Source organism: Bombina bombina, chromosome 2 (assembly GCF_027579735.1).
Source record: "Bombina bombina isolate aBomBom1 chromosome 2, aBomBom1.pri, whole genome shotgun sequence".
NCBI classification, from domain to species: Eukaryota; Metazoa; Chordata; class Amphibia; order Anura; family Bombinatoridae; genus Bombina; species Bombina bombina.
Genome location: NC_069500.1, coordinates 1,185,646,286 through 1,185,661,003, shown reverse-complemented (window position 1 = coordinate 1,185,661,003; position 14,718 = coordinate 1,185,646,286).

Below are 14,718 nucleotides of genomic sequence, written 5' to 3'. Positions count from 1 at the left end.
ACATCCACAGAAAACACAGACATACACACCCACCCTTACAGAGGCATCCAGAGAAAATACACAAAGGCAAACATACACACACCCTCGCAGAGACACCCATAGAAAAAGACAAATGTGCACACCCTCACAGACATCCACAGAAAATGCAAAACCACCCTCACAGAGAGACCACTAAAAAAAAAAAATACATACACACTTATAGAGACACAAACCAAAGCACAAAGACATAAACACAGACACCCACAGAAACACTCACAGGAGGAAACATTTATGCCTTGCATCCCCTAAATCAACAGTGTGTGACATTCATGATAAAAAAAAATGCAGAAATTAAGAGATCACTTTTTAAAGAATCATATTTGTAAATGTGTAAACAAAAAGAATTCTGTGAATTCAAAATTGTACATTAATGATCTGGGTAGATGGCTAGATGAAGAAAAGTACTTTTAAAAGGTTGACTTATGTTTGTTTTTTCCCCATTTTCCCCAACCAAGAGCACCACTTCAAATATAGTGTACAAATGTTCCCATCTGTCAGCTGTACTTATGGATTTTGAAAATGCTGTACTCTATAAGGTCTTGGTGGAACCATAAGCTGTGGTACTCATACCATTAGATCTGGTTAAATGCAGGATTTAGGCTTGTTGGTATGTATTTCAAAATTAAGTCAGCTGTAGTGTAAACTGAACAGTTTTAAGTTAACCTGTCTCATTTCAAACACTGAGCAATCTTAGTCTGAGAGTATAACATTTTATGCAGATGTAAAAGTCTTAGATAAAATGCCTCCTTGCATCTGGAAAGTCCTTGCATAAAGGGGCAGTAAACTGGAATGTAATTAAAATATATATTAATTTTAAAAAAAACTCATATCTGCCAAAAGGGCACCTACCATTTGTCAAATAATCATAAATACACTGCTGCTAAAAAATTGTTTTTATGGACCCCTGGCCCCACCATACAACTACTACCACATTGAAGGTACAATCCGAAATTGCACAAAGAAATAAAAAACATTTGCTAAGTAAGTCCTACCTCCTCTGCAAATGAAAGTGATCTGCAGTCTGACTCAGGCACACATTGTACAAACAAAGTGCCAAGTCTGTCTCACACTGTGCATAGTGGTTTAGTGCACACTCAGAAATCCTCTCAAATGCTAATACTTTACTCCTTGTAATAACATTTCCCATGCTCAATTAGCACTCTGCTGTAGTACCCACTGGTGCCTGCCAAAATGTAAAAAAAAATATATTTTTTTTGTTTAGTTCTTGCCTAATGGGGCCCCCCCTGGCCCATTGGGCCCCTGACAGGAGTCACCCCTGTCACCCCCTGATGGCGGCCCTGCACGTAATCATATCAAAAGCTTTTTCAGCATCTATGGATGTGATAGCCATATCTGTTTGAATCCCCGTTCCCTTTTTTTTAATCTGGTTCCAGTAGTAGTCTATTATCAACTGTACTTTCCTCAGATTGGTTGTAGAGGTCCTATTAGGCATAAAGCCAACTTGATCTTTATGTATTAATGGGGCCATCATTTTCTTTAGTCTTTGGGCAATTACGCTCATAAGCAGTTTATAGTCGCTATTTAACAGTGAGATGGGTCTATATGAACCCATCTCTTCCGGGTTCTTACCTTTTTTCAAGACTAATGAAATTGTTGAAGTTGTAAAATATTTGGACTGCATTTTATTATTAATATATATTTTGTTAAAAAGACCTTCTAACGTAGGGATTATTTCTTCCTGCAAAATTTTATAGAGTTCTATCGGAATCTGATCTGGGCCAGGGGCCTTGTTAATCACCGTTTTATTAATTACTTTCCTTATTTCTTCCTGTGATATAGGTCTATTTAACTTGTCTAAATCTTCTTTATCTAGCTTTGGTAATCTAATTTTATCTCAGAAATCTGCTTTTGCTTCCAAATTGATCTTATCCTTTATATATAAGTTTTGATAATATTTATATATATACTCGTTTATTTCTTTAATATTGGTCAATCTCTCTGATCCCTTTCTAATCGTCTCTATAGCCCGCTTCTTCTTCCTGACCCTCACTAGATTTGCCAAAAATTTACCAGCCCTACCACTATGTCTGTAAAAAAACAACCTTGTTCTAAGATCTTCTTGTCTTAACTTTTGCATAAGAAAAGTGTCTCTTCCTAGTTTGGCCCTTATATATTTGTCCCAGAGTGTCCCTGATCTATCACTTAGAAATGCATTGTAGCAATTACGTACTTGTCCTGCTAACTGTAACTCTTTCTGTTGTGCTATCCGCTTATTTTTCACTAAATACGCCTTGATTTCCCCTCTAATGAACGCTTTAAAGGCCTCCCAGAAAATTTCATAGTTATTTTCATATTCCTTATTGTAGTATATATATTCCTGCCATTTTCTCTTTAACCAGTCCTTGAATTGTACATTTGTACTTAAGTATGTCAGGAAAAAAAACTTTGCTGGGTCTCTTTTGACCCCTTTAAACTTAAAATTTAGTAAAATAATAGCATGGTCCGATATTACCACCTCTTTGATATCTGTTGATATTTCTGTGCCTAATAAGTTTTCCGAGATCAAGAAAGCATCTATTCTAGACATAGTTTTATGACTATGGGATATACAAGAAAAACATTTTACATCTGGGTTCTGAATTCTCCAAATGTCTTTAAGTCTTAAATTTTTACACAAATTCTTAAGTAGTTTAGTTTCTGTTCGGCTATTGCTATTCATAGAGGGTTTTAACCTGTCTAATGTTGGATACATCACCATATTTAAATCGCCTCCCAATATTATGTTTTCCGTACCATATTTCATTAGATTGACTTGAATCTTGTTCCAGAAAACTTTATCTAGGCTATTTGGACCATAAATATTGCATAAAATCAAAGATCTTTCATATACTATAATATGTAAAATTGCAAACCTTCCTTCTATATCTAATTCTTTCCCCACAATTTTGTAATCTAATTTTTTATTGAATATGATTGCTACGCCTCTTTTTCTTGTCGTGCAGGGTGTTGCAATCACCTCCTCTACCCACCCTACTTTAAGTTTGTCTAATTCCTGTTTTTTTTAAATGTGTCTCTTGTAGCATAATTATATCTGCATTATGTTTTTTACATTGTTTCAAAATATTCTTCCTTTTCCATAATGAGGAAATCCCTCCCACATTCCATGATATTACTTTTACTTGTTCACCCATCAAATATTATAGTATACCCTATAGCGCATTGCGAGAAGAAACAACGGGAGAGAGAGAAAAAAAAAAAAAAAAAAGGAAAGGCGGGGATGGGAAAATAAAACACAACACAGAACATAATAAACAATAAACAAAGCATAATATAAAAACCAGATACAGAGGAAACCTCCTCCGTATCACCCAAAGATGCTGAGAACATCATGCTCAGCTAGAACTATAACCATAACTTCTCTTGGAGGCTCTAGCCAATTAACCATAGTATTAAAACTATTAATCATCTCAAACTTTATTCTTTCTTAGAACCTGGTTAATATCTTTTTTGAGTACTTCCTATATCTGTGTTCTTGTTACTAAGAGTTCTGCCTAGAGTATAGGAAATCTTTCGCTTCTTCGTAATTATTCAGTAGAACGTTTCCTTGTTCATTAAAATTTTTAATTTTGGCTGGATATATAATTGAAGCTTTCAAACCTGTTTTGATTAAGCTTGTACAAATAGGTACCATTTCTTTTTGTTTTTTTTGACGTTTCTACTGAAAAATCTTGGAAAAGCAAGATGTTATACTCTCCTATCTTTACTGGGAATTTTTTCCTATATTGGCTCATAATCGTGGCTTTATCTTGAAAGTTCAAATACTTAACAATGACTGGTCTAATCTTAGTCTTACCATCCACATAGGTTCTAGCGCTACCTACTCTGTGCGCTCTTTCAACCTGTATCCCTTGTGGGGGGATTTGCATACCCAATCCTAGAGGTAGCTGTATTGCCGTAAAGTGTATTAAATCCTGAAATTCCTCTATCTCTGGGAGTCCTATAATTCTGACATTGCTTCGTCTAGCTCGGTCCTCTAATTCTTCGATCTTATTTTGCAGTACATGTATTTGGCTAGATTGTTCCTTTAGTTTAGTCTCATGTCTGACATTCATATCTTCTATATCAGATATTCTGATTTCTGCTTCTTGTAACCTCTCTGAAAACTGTTTAACTTCTGCCTTTAATTCTGAGATATCCCTCTTTACCTGGTCAAATTGGGGCAACATAATGTCTGATAATTGTTTTACTAGGTCCTGAGACTCCATTGTATGTATATTTGATGTTTCTAGCGAGCTTCTATTCTCTATATCTAAACTGTTTCTTTTTAGACTTTTTTTCTCTTTCCCTTTTGGTGGCATTGCCGGTGATTTATTTTTAATAGTGACAAATCTTTCCATATGTATGTGTATAAGTGATATAAACTAATAAGGGCCTAGTGATGGCCTAAACAGATCCAGGTGAGGGGACAGGAGAGGGGAAAAAAAAGGACAAAAAGGGGAAGTGATTTGATGTGTGAGGGGTAAATTCTAAGTGGTGTGTTAAAACTTATATTCGTGTGGGGTGTGACTGACTATGGTAATGCCTAATTATAAGTCGAGAAACAGTTGTCTGTATTTTTAGAAACACTAAAAAAAAAAATATCTGTCGGACCTGTAAACTATTAAGACTGTTTTTGCTCTCTTAACCTATAGATAGTTTATAACATCTATCACCTTAAATACAGATTACCGTATATATGCAGCAACGTAAGATTATTAACATTATTCCCTTTAGTTGCTGTTTCTTACACTTAGGTTTCAGTTACCCAAGTCTTTCACAGTTTAAACGGGTTAGATTGCTCCTGTTTATCTTTACAGCCACAAACTTTTTTTTTTTAAAACAAATACATAACCTTATATATAGATATCGATATAGCTCATATTCCTTAGATACCCAATGCCTCAGCAAGTTTCCAAGCAAGCCTTTATAATCTGTTATTATGTATATTCTTTCAGAACTTTAGCTAACCACAGTTAAACATTTAACTTTTCTAGGATTTTCTTAAATTACTACAATTGTTCAATATTAAATCTTAGCCTATTACAATACTTTGGGAACCTAGCGCTTTATATCTTGCCACAGAAAAATTAGATATAGTTTAATATATAGCTCTTAAGATTCTCTGAGCATTCCAGTTCCTAATAAACGTTCTTATAATTAATTTTCCAAATGTCTCTATAGATATATCCTTCTATTGGTGCTAAGAGCAGACTGCAGCTGTCTATTTGCACCAAATCTAGCCGATGCTTCGCCCTGTTTCTACTTGGCCGTTATAATTGCCTTCTTGCCATAGGCTCCTGTATAGTCAGATAGCGAAATCTTAGACCGGCAGCATTCAATAGCCTTTATAGGCTTGTATAGCAACTCTTCCACAAGCCAATTATTTTTCCTTCAGCAAAGTTTGTAGTGGTCTTGAGTATAAGCCGCAAACCCCCTTCAATGTAAACCATATCAATTAGCCCAGAGAGAAAAAGAAAAAAAAAAGGAGTATATTCTCCTCTTTCCTGTTCCACCAGGACTTCACCCACCTTGCGGTACCTGGCTAACAACAGCTGTAGTATAAAGGTTTCCTTACTCCATGAGATACTGCTACAGCACTTTCTTTTACTTTAGGCATCTCAAACATTAATAAAGTATACAGAAAAAGTCATCTGTTGAATCTCTCCTGGACGCCTTATTATGTTTATTCTTCGTGGGGGGACCCTGCTTGCATCAGTATGCTGTTTCATGTAAGGGGGGCTTATTACACTGATCGCCCTTCCACGAACAGGCCTTGTCTACTTGGGGTCCTCCATCCTTAGCCAGTATTCCGCCAATTCTTTACATACTCCCCAATAGGCATCATCAAAAGTGCATACCTGGCCTTGTCCTGTCTCCCTTAGTCTTCGTTCCCCCCACACAGGTTCTTCCAAATAATAAAAAAAAAAAGTACCTTACATTGAGGTTGTTTGCTGTCTCTCCGGCCTTGCAAGCGTACTTGTCCCTTGCCGGTTGTAGATGTCTCTCCGCTCCGGAGCTCTGTTCCTCCAAGAGGTGACCCAGGCAATGGGTCTGCTGTTACGCCTATTTCGTGGCGGCCGTTTTGCTCACCCTCCGTCGGGGTTCCAAGCTTCCCGCTACTGCTGCGGGCACCAAGCAGATCGCCTAAAGGTCAGGCTTGTCGAACCAAATCCTCGGAGCACTTGGAGCTTGTTGCGCGCTCTCTCCCAACCAAAGCGCTACCACACGCAGCGTCCGTGCAGCTCCGCCCCTTCCGGCCGTCAGAATGAAGATCAGCTAATACATGTCTACATATAAATTTAGCTCATTCCGTTTCTGTGAATAGTAACTTTAATTAGATATGGCCTAGGAGCTCAGGGTACACACGTCTGATCATCCTGACTGTTGGCTCCGCCCCCCCAGCTAGCTTAGGTTTTATTTCACAGGTTAGTTAATAATTGTAACTTTAGTTTAGCTTTATTTTAATTGTGTTAGGTTTAGGGTTAGGGTTACGTTCGGGTTAGGTTTAGGAGTTAATATAGTTTAATTTAGGTTGTTGCGATGTGGGGGGCTGGCGGTTAAGGGGTTAATAACTTTAATATAGTGGCTGCGATGTTGGGGTGCGGCGGAATAGGGGTTAATAACTTTAGTATAGTGGCGGCGATATCGGGAGTGGCAGATTAGGTGTTAACTTTATTTAGGTGGCGGTGATATCGGGAGCGGCAGATTAGGGGTTAATAACTTTATTCAGGTGGCAGTGATATCGGGAGCGGCAGATTAGGGGTTAATAACTTTATTTAGGTGGCGATGATATCGGGAGCGGCAGATTAGGGGTTACTAACTGTAGGTAGGTGGCATTGATGTCGGGGGCAGCAGATTAGGGGTGTTTAGACTCTGTGTTTATGTTTGGGGGGTTAGGTTTAAACGTTAGTTTTTTTTCCCCATAGACATCAATGGGGCTGCGTTATGGAGCTTTTCATTCCACGATTGCAGGTGTTAGACTTTTTTCTGACCCGCTCTCCCCATTGATGTCTATGGGGGAAGCGCGCACAAGCGGTATTTTGTGTGGTATGGAGCTTAAAAGCACCATATCACACGCACAAGCCGGCTGTTTGAAAACATGTAATGGCTGCGCTATAGGGGGTTAAATAACGCAACTTTTGTTGCATTCATTAATTTCCCTATAGCGCGCATAACTCGTAATGTTTAGGCCCAAAAAGTCTATTACCTTGCAAAGGAATACAAAGCAATTCATTCTTAGAAGCTGCATCAGCAGACCAAGACTTAAAGGACCACACAATGCAGTAGAATTGCATAATTAACAAGTACGTAATAAAATGACAAAGGCAATAATGCCTGCTCTGAATTTCAAATGTTTTTTCTCTCCCATTTTACGCAACCTGTATTATGTAAAAGACAGCAGCAAATCACAAACTAATATATGCATACCCTGTGAGCTTGTGCACATGCTCAGTAGGATCATGTTCCCCAAAAAGTTTGAATACAAAAAGACTATTGAAAATTTGATAATGGAAGTAAATTGAAAAGTGTCTTAAAATTGCATGTTTTATAGAGCTCTGAGGTTTGGGAATCTTTGCCTCCTTCTAGTAGCAGGAAAGGTCATTCCTAGGAGTAATGGACCATGGACTCTTATCACCTATATGAAAGAAAATATTTTTATATATTAATAAATAATCTCTAAGCTATTTCTAGGAAACTATAATAAGGAATAAGAAAGCAGTAAGACAGATCCGATGTATCAGTATTTTAACTGAAAGAGATGAGCTCATATTGCTATTTACAAAGATAGGAATTAAATGAAAGGTAGAAAATACAAAATATTGTTGTAAGAGTAAACAAATAAAACAACAGTAAGGAGTTTAACAAACCCCTTACCCCTTATTCAGTCAGAGAGGGTATCAGAGCCAGTATATTAGCAGCTGGGAAGTGAGTGGGGACCTGCTCCTGCAGTGAGGGGGCAGCTGATCATGAGCTGGATGTCCTTAGCAAGGGAGGTAATGGAAAACGTGTGGCTGCCACAGTAAGGGAGTGTGCAGGAACGTTCTCTTCAATTGAACGGTGTCTTGGAATGTCAGCATTTACAGCCTAAACTCTTCTGCTCTATAACAAAGTCAGCAATGGGCCATGGTGGGCATGAGGAGCGTTCAATCAAGTGCAGGTGAAGCAAGAGTATGTGAACAGCCAGTAGGGCATACAAATCCTTGTGCATGTACACATCCTTTGCCCTTCATTGGGACGTTGTACCCTGGAGAAAGTGATATTGTGGGACCTCTAAGTGGACCTTCCAGTGAAAATCTTACCTGCCCCTTTTTCAGTTGGAAGAACTGTAATAGGGTAATGGTTTTACCAGACTTTCCAATGGATTGTAATAGTTATCTTACTCTTTTTAGCAATTATTGATGCAAACAATGAAAGTTCATATCATTAGTTTTATAGCACCATTGACAACCTGTGAGCTATAATATAATAATACACTGCTTTAGCTGAGGCGTTGAAGCGTTGTAGTGTGCATATTTCAATGGACTCTTTGGGGCCTACATGCAGTTCTGCATGGTTTTTTATTTATCACCTACTAGGGTATGAGTGTAATTTGATATTTGTGCCCAGTTAACATTTTATATTTCCTTGTGTCTATTGAGGTGCCCATAAACAAATTGTCCTATAGTGACCCTTAACTTAAGTCAATATTTATTTATTATTTCCCTTTTGTGTACTTCCTTAAAACTCAAGTAAGGTCCATAAGTGACCTTTATGACATATAGAAAAGCTATAATCTAATGTTGGGAAGCTTTGTTATAACAAGGTTGAATGATACAATTTTATCTTTATACTAAATCTGTTGAACAACTATATGCTAGTTTTAGTGTTGTTTCATTTTCAAATTAGAGTTAAAGGGACACTCTAGTCAAAATTAAACTGCCATGATTTAGATAGGGCATGCAATCTTTAACAACTTCCCAAATTAGTTCTCTTGGTATTCTTTGTTGAAAGCTAAACCTAGGTAGGCTCATATGCTAATTTCTAAGACCTTGAAGGCTGCCTCTAATCTCAGTGCATTTTGACATTTTTTTCAGCTAGACAGCGCTAGTTCATGTGTGCCATATAGATAGCATTATGCTCACTCCAGTGGAGTTACGTAGGAGTCAGTACTGATTGGCTAAAATGGAAGTCTGTCAAAAGAACTGAAATAAGGGGGCAGTCTGAAGAGGCATGGATACAAGGTAATCACAGAGGTAAAAGTGTATTATTATAACTGTGTTGCTTATGCAAAACTCGGCAATGAGTAATACAATGATTACCTATCTTTTTAAACAATAACAATGTTGGAGTAGAATGTCCCTTTGAGTATAATGCACTTGTTGCTTCCTCTTCTCATATTGTCTTCTTCTTCTTCTATCTATTTTATGATGATCATTAACTTTGGGGGGGGATCAGGAGAGGCTCCCTAGTCGGATGTGTAGGGACTGTTTCCTATAGGATTCAAGAGAGGCCCTCTACACCAAGTGTAGGGTATGTTTCCTACAGATTACCATAACAAAATATAAAAAAGTAAAATATTTTTTAAAGTTTTGTATGGATATGTTTGTGTATCTCATAAGGACAATAATATATGTGTGTGGATTGATGCGATGTTTCATACTTTTGGCAAGGTGCATTTTTTTGTACTATTTGATTAATGAAACTTCACAGTAATCTTCCTTCCAGTGTTACATTTGCTGAAGCATTTTGTCTTTAGAACTTTGGAACTAAATGGATTAAGGTCAAGAATTCAGATGTTTTTTTATGTGGTCTCACAAACTAGTTAGTACTTGATGTGGATCCAGATATCTCCTATAAAGAATATAGGAACTTGAAGTCACAAGATTGAGTTTTAATTTGATAGTTCTTGACTCCTAGAACTTTGCATACCAAAATGTTGATGGCCTTAACTTTTCCCAATAAATTGCATGGCTAAGAACATCTGCCATAATAACTAGGGAGATTCTGACAACGCACCGTACTTACCTTTTCAGCGCAGCTCCATCACCCGCTCTGCAATAGATAGAGCGGGTCTGCTGACGTTTTTAAACCTTGTGCATACGCTTTGCGGCTGCAGTCCACCATATTCCTACCAGGTTTATCGCTCCCAGGATAGGACTCAGTGAATGAGTACCCCGGGGGGTTTCGTAAAAAGCTGATTTTGTAATAAAGATTCTGGCAAACGGTAAATAATTAAAATGGAAAGTATATTATGAAGTGTAATGATTTTCACTTTTATTTTGATTATTGATAACTTTTTTAAGGTTTAGAGTCCCTTTAAGCTAAATCTAGGGTTGTGCTAGCAATGCATAATTTGTGTAGAATCATACCAGGCCAATGGTGAAATGAATTTGGGTAATAGATATAGGCTTAGTAAAAAAACATGGCAAGTCATGTTAGACTGTAAACAATTATACCTCATACCCTGTTATTTAATCTGTGTGTAATTACATATTTCAAAAGCAGTTAGAAGTTATGATATCAATACAAAACTCACAATAATGTGGTTAACACAGAAAATGATATAAACTAAAAATACAATTTGAAACAAAAACCACACACAAATAGTGATGATAATAACACAGACCAATATGCATAAATATATCCAAAGTGAAAATAGTCTTTAATGGAGACAGTCCCACAAATACAATTAGTTCAAATAATGTTCCTCAAAAGGAAGAGAAAGAAACCACATCATAGCATAATAATGTGTAAATCTTCACTCCCTAGATGGAAGAAAGACCCAGAATACTCACATTAGTTAGAGCTTCAACAGCTCAAGATAATTAGCTGTATTGTGCAGACCCCAGGCAGACTGGATACAGACAATGACAAATGCTTAAAGCAGGGGTGGGCAAGAGGTAGATCGCGGTCTACCAGTGGACCGCGAGTAAACTTTGAGGTGACCGCCTGGAAGATTTTAAAAGTCTGCATAATAAGAGAAACATTTCTCACACATCTAGATTCTGAGTGAAGAGCCTCGCCACCGTATGTATGAGAAATGTTTCTCTTATGCAGACTTTTGAGATCGGCTATGAGTCTATGACGGCGGTTTGTGTACTTCAGCATGCGCGACGCGGCTGTAGCTGAACTCGCTGCCCCAGCTTTGGTTACTGCCTGTCCCAGACTCTCCTACTTTTTGTCTCAAGAGCGGTCAGTCCATAGTACAGACTCTTCATGTGCCAGGCTGAGATGCTGCTCAGTATCCCTGGTTTTGGCAGTTCCAGGACCTGCTCTGTCTGATATTCTGCTGCTACTTTCTAGTTCTGTCCTCCGTTACTTGTCACCAGGCTCTGTTGGGTGAATGGTCTGGTGGTGTTGTTTTTTTTTCCCAGGGTCTGTTACTCCCCTTCAGGTTCTTTTACTTACTCTGTACCAGGCTTTGATGCTGCTCTCTGATGCTTTCTCTGACACACTAATATTAGCTATACTTTGTGATAGTTTCTGCTGCTTTCTGTCTCCAGAATTTGTTGTCACCAAATTGTGCAGGTCAGTGCTGTTGCTGCTATACCAGTCTCTGGTTGCTGTGTAAGGCAGTACCGAGCCTGCAGGTCCTGCCGCTGTCACTGTCCCAACTGTTTGCAGTAGTCTTCAGCTAGTAGCGGACGGATAGAGAGCAGCCAACAGGACCTGCCCCCTAATCAACCTGACATGGTGTCCAGCCAATAAAATTACTTTGTAGAATGAGTCTGTCTATGATTGGCTGAGAATAGTTCATTGTCATCTTTGTACCTGGGCTGTGGGTTCCCCATGTCTTGACTACTCTGCTAGCCCTAGACTTGAGCCGTCTTGATTGTGAGACTACTTATTCATACACAGGCGCGGTATACAGATAAGGTTGCTTGACAGTCCCAGCGTGACGTAAAGAGAGAGCTCTCGCAGTAAGTAAAAAGCATGGTTGTATTTATTATTAAAGAGCACGGCTGATTTTTAAAGCTATATTATTTGTGGCAAAAATAACATTTTCAGCCAGCAGGTCCTATTTGAGGCAAAAATAAATGTTTCAGCCAGCGACTGTTGTTTTTTTATTAGTTAGGTGATCACGTCACTTAGAATAAAATAAGAGGTAGACATTGCATTAAAAAAGTCTGCCCACCCCTAGCTTAAAGGGACAGTATTCTGCAAAATAGTTTTTCCTTTAATGTGTTTCCAATTACTTTTTTTTACCAACTGCAGAGTATAAAATGTATGAGAATTAACATTTTATTACCTTATCCTTCTATACCCCACTGGGAGTGTAATTTATTCTGCTGGCTGTTTTTACATAGCTTGGACTTTCAGAAGGGGTGGGGATACCACAGGCTAAATCAACTATTTCAGATGCCAAAATAAGGGTAAAGGATCTATTTGTAAACAATTTAATACACTCCAGCAGGTAAAGTGGATCATTGGGAACAAATTAAAGGGGATACATTTTTTTGAGCAGTTATAGGCCAGAGACATGGGTTTGAATCCAAGCAAAGGATAGAATAACATATCTAACATACCTTTAGTTGTTGAAGCTCTAACTAATGAGAATTGTGCCTTCCATCTGGGGAGTAAACATTTACACATTATTATGCTATGATGTGGTTTCTTTCTCTTCCTTTTGAGGAACACCGTTTGAACTATTTGTATTTGTGGGACTGTCTCCATTAAAGACTATTTTCACTTTGGATATATTCCTGCATATTGGTCTGTATTATTATCATCACTATTTGTGTGTGGTTTTTGTTATACATTTTGTTTATAGAAGCTATATCACCTAACAAATATTTTAAGGGAAATTATTAATCTCCAAAAGAGCAAGTTATTTAAAGGGATATGAAACCCAAATTCTTTCTTTCATGATTCAGATAGAGCAATTAATTTTAAACAACATTCTAATTCACTTATATTATACATTTTTCTTTGTTCTCTTGGTTTCTTTTGTTGAAAAGCAGGGACGTATGTTTAGGAGCCGGTCCATTTCTGGAGAACTATATGGCAACTGTTTTGCAAGAATGTGTCCATTTGCAAGAGTACTACTTCCTGTCATGCAGTGCCCCAGATGCCTACCTAGGTATCTCTTCAACACAGAATATCATCAGAACAAAGCAAATTTGATAATAGAAGTAAATTGGAAACTTTTTTAAAAATGGTTTGCTCTGTCTGACTCACAAAATACATTTTGGGGGTTTCCTATCCCTTTAAGCATCACATATATGGAGCTGGTTAAGACCGTACCCTGTACAACGCTGGTAATTAAGAAGCGGCGCTGCTGTCCTGGGCCTCTCTCTGCCGCAATATCGCTAAGAGTAGTGAGATTTGCGATTTCTGCATGCCCCACGAGTGGGGCAGTGTAGAAATAGACTTGCAGAGGAACCAATGCAGAGAGACCTCAACCCGATTAAAAGAAGATTGGGCCAAAATTCCTCCACAACAATGTGAGAGACTGATAAAGTCATAAAGAAAATGATTACTTCAAGTTATTGCTGCTAAAAGTGGTTCTACAAGCTACTGAATAATAAAGTGTACTCCATTTTGGCTTTATTTTTGTTAAATAAATCATGACACAGTGTAATATATCATGTGTTGTTGTTCATCTGAGGTTGTATTTACATAATTTTAAGACCTGCTAAGGACCAGATGATTGTTATTATGTCTTGATACGTAAAACCATATGGCTAGATTTAGAGTTTTGTCAGTAAAGACCCGCGTAGCTAACGTAGCTTTTTTCCCAACGCACCCTTAAGACAATGCTGGTATTTAGAGTTGTCTGAAGGGCTGCGTTAGGCTCCAAAAAGGGTGCGTTGAGCCGAATGTACCGCCACTTCAACCCTCAATACCAGCGTTGCTTACGGTAGCGGTAAACTGGCAAAACGTGCTCGTGCACGATTCCCCTATAGGAAACAATGGGGCAGTTTGGGATGAAAAAAAACCTAACACCTGCAAAAAAGCAGCGTTAAGCTCCCAACGCAGCGTCATTGTTTCCTATGGGGAAACACTTTCTAAGTCTGCACCTAACACCCTAACATGAACCCCGAGTCTAAACACCCCTAACTTTACACTCATTAACCCCTAATCTGCCGCCCCCGCTATCGCTGACACCTGCATTATACTATTAACCCCTAATCTGCCGCTCCGGACAACGCTGCAACCTACATTATACCTATGTACCCCTAATCTGCTGGCCCTAACATCGCCAACCCCTATATTATATTTATTAACCCCTAATCTGCCCCCCCCCAACGTTGCCGCTACCTTACCTACACTTATTAACCCCATATCTGCCGACCGGACCTCGCAGCTACTCTAATAAAGTTATTAACCCCTAAACCGCTGCACTCCCACCTCGCAAACCCTATAATAAATAGTATTAAACCCTAATCTGCCCCCCCCCCAACGTCGCCGCCACCTAACTTAAAGTATTAACTCCTAATCTGCCGACCGGACCTCGCCGCTACTCTAATAAATGTATTAACCCCTAAAGCTAAGTCAACCCTAACCCTAACACCCCCCTAAATTAAATATAATTTTAATCTAACGAAATAAATTAAATCTTATTAACTAAAGTATTCCTATTTAAAACTAAATACTTACCTGTAAAATAAACCCTAATATAGCTACAATATAACGAATAATTATATTGTAGCTATTTTAGGATTTATATTTATTTTACAAGAAACTTTGTATTTATTT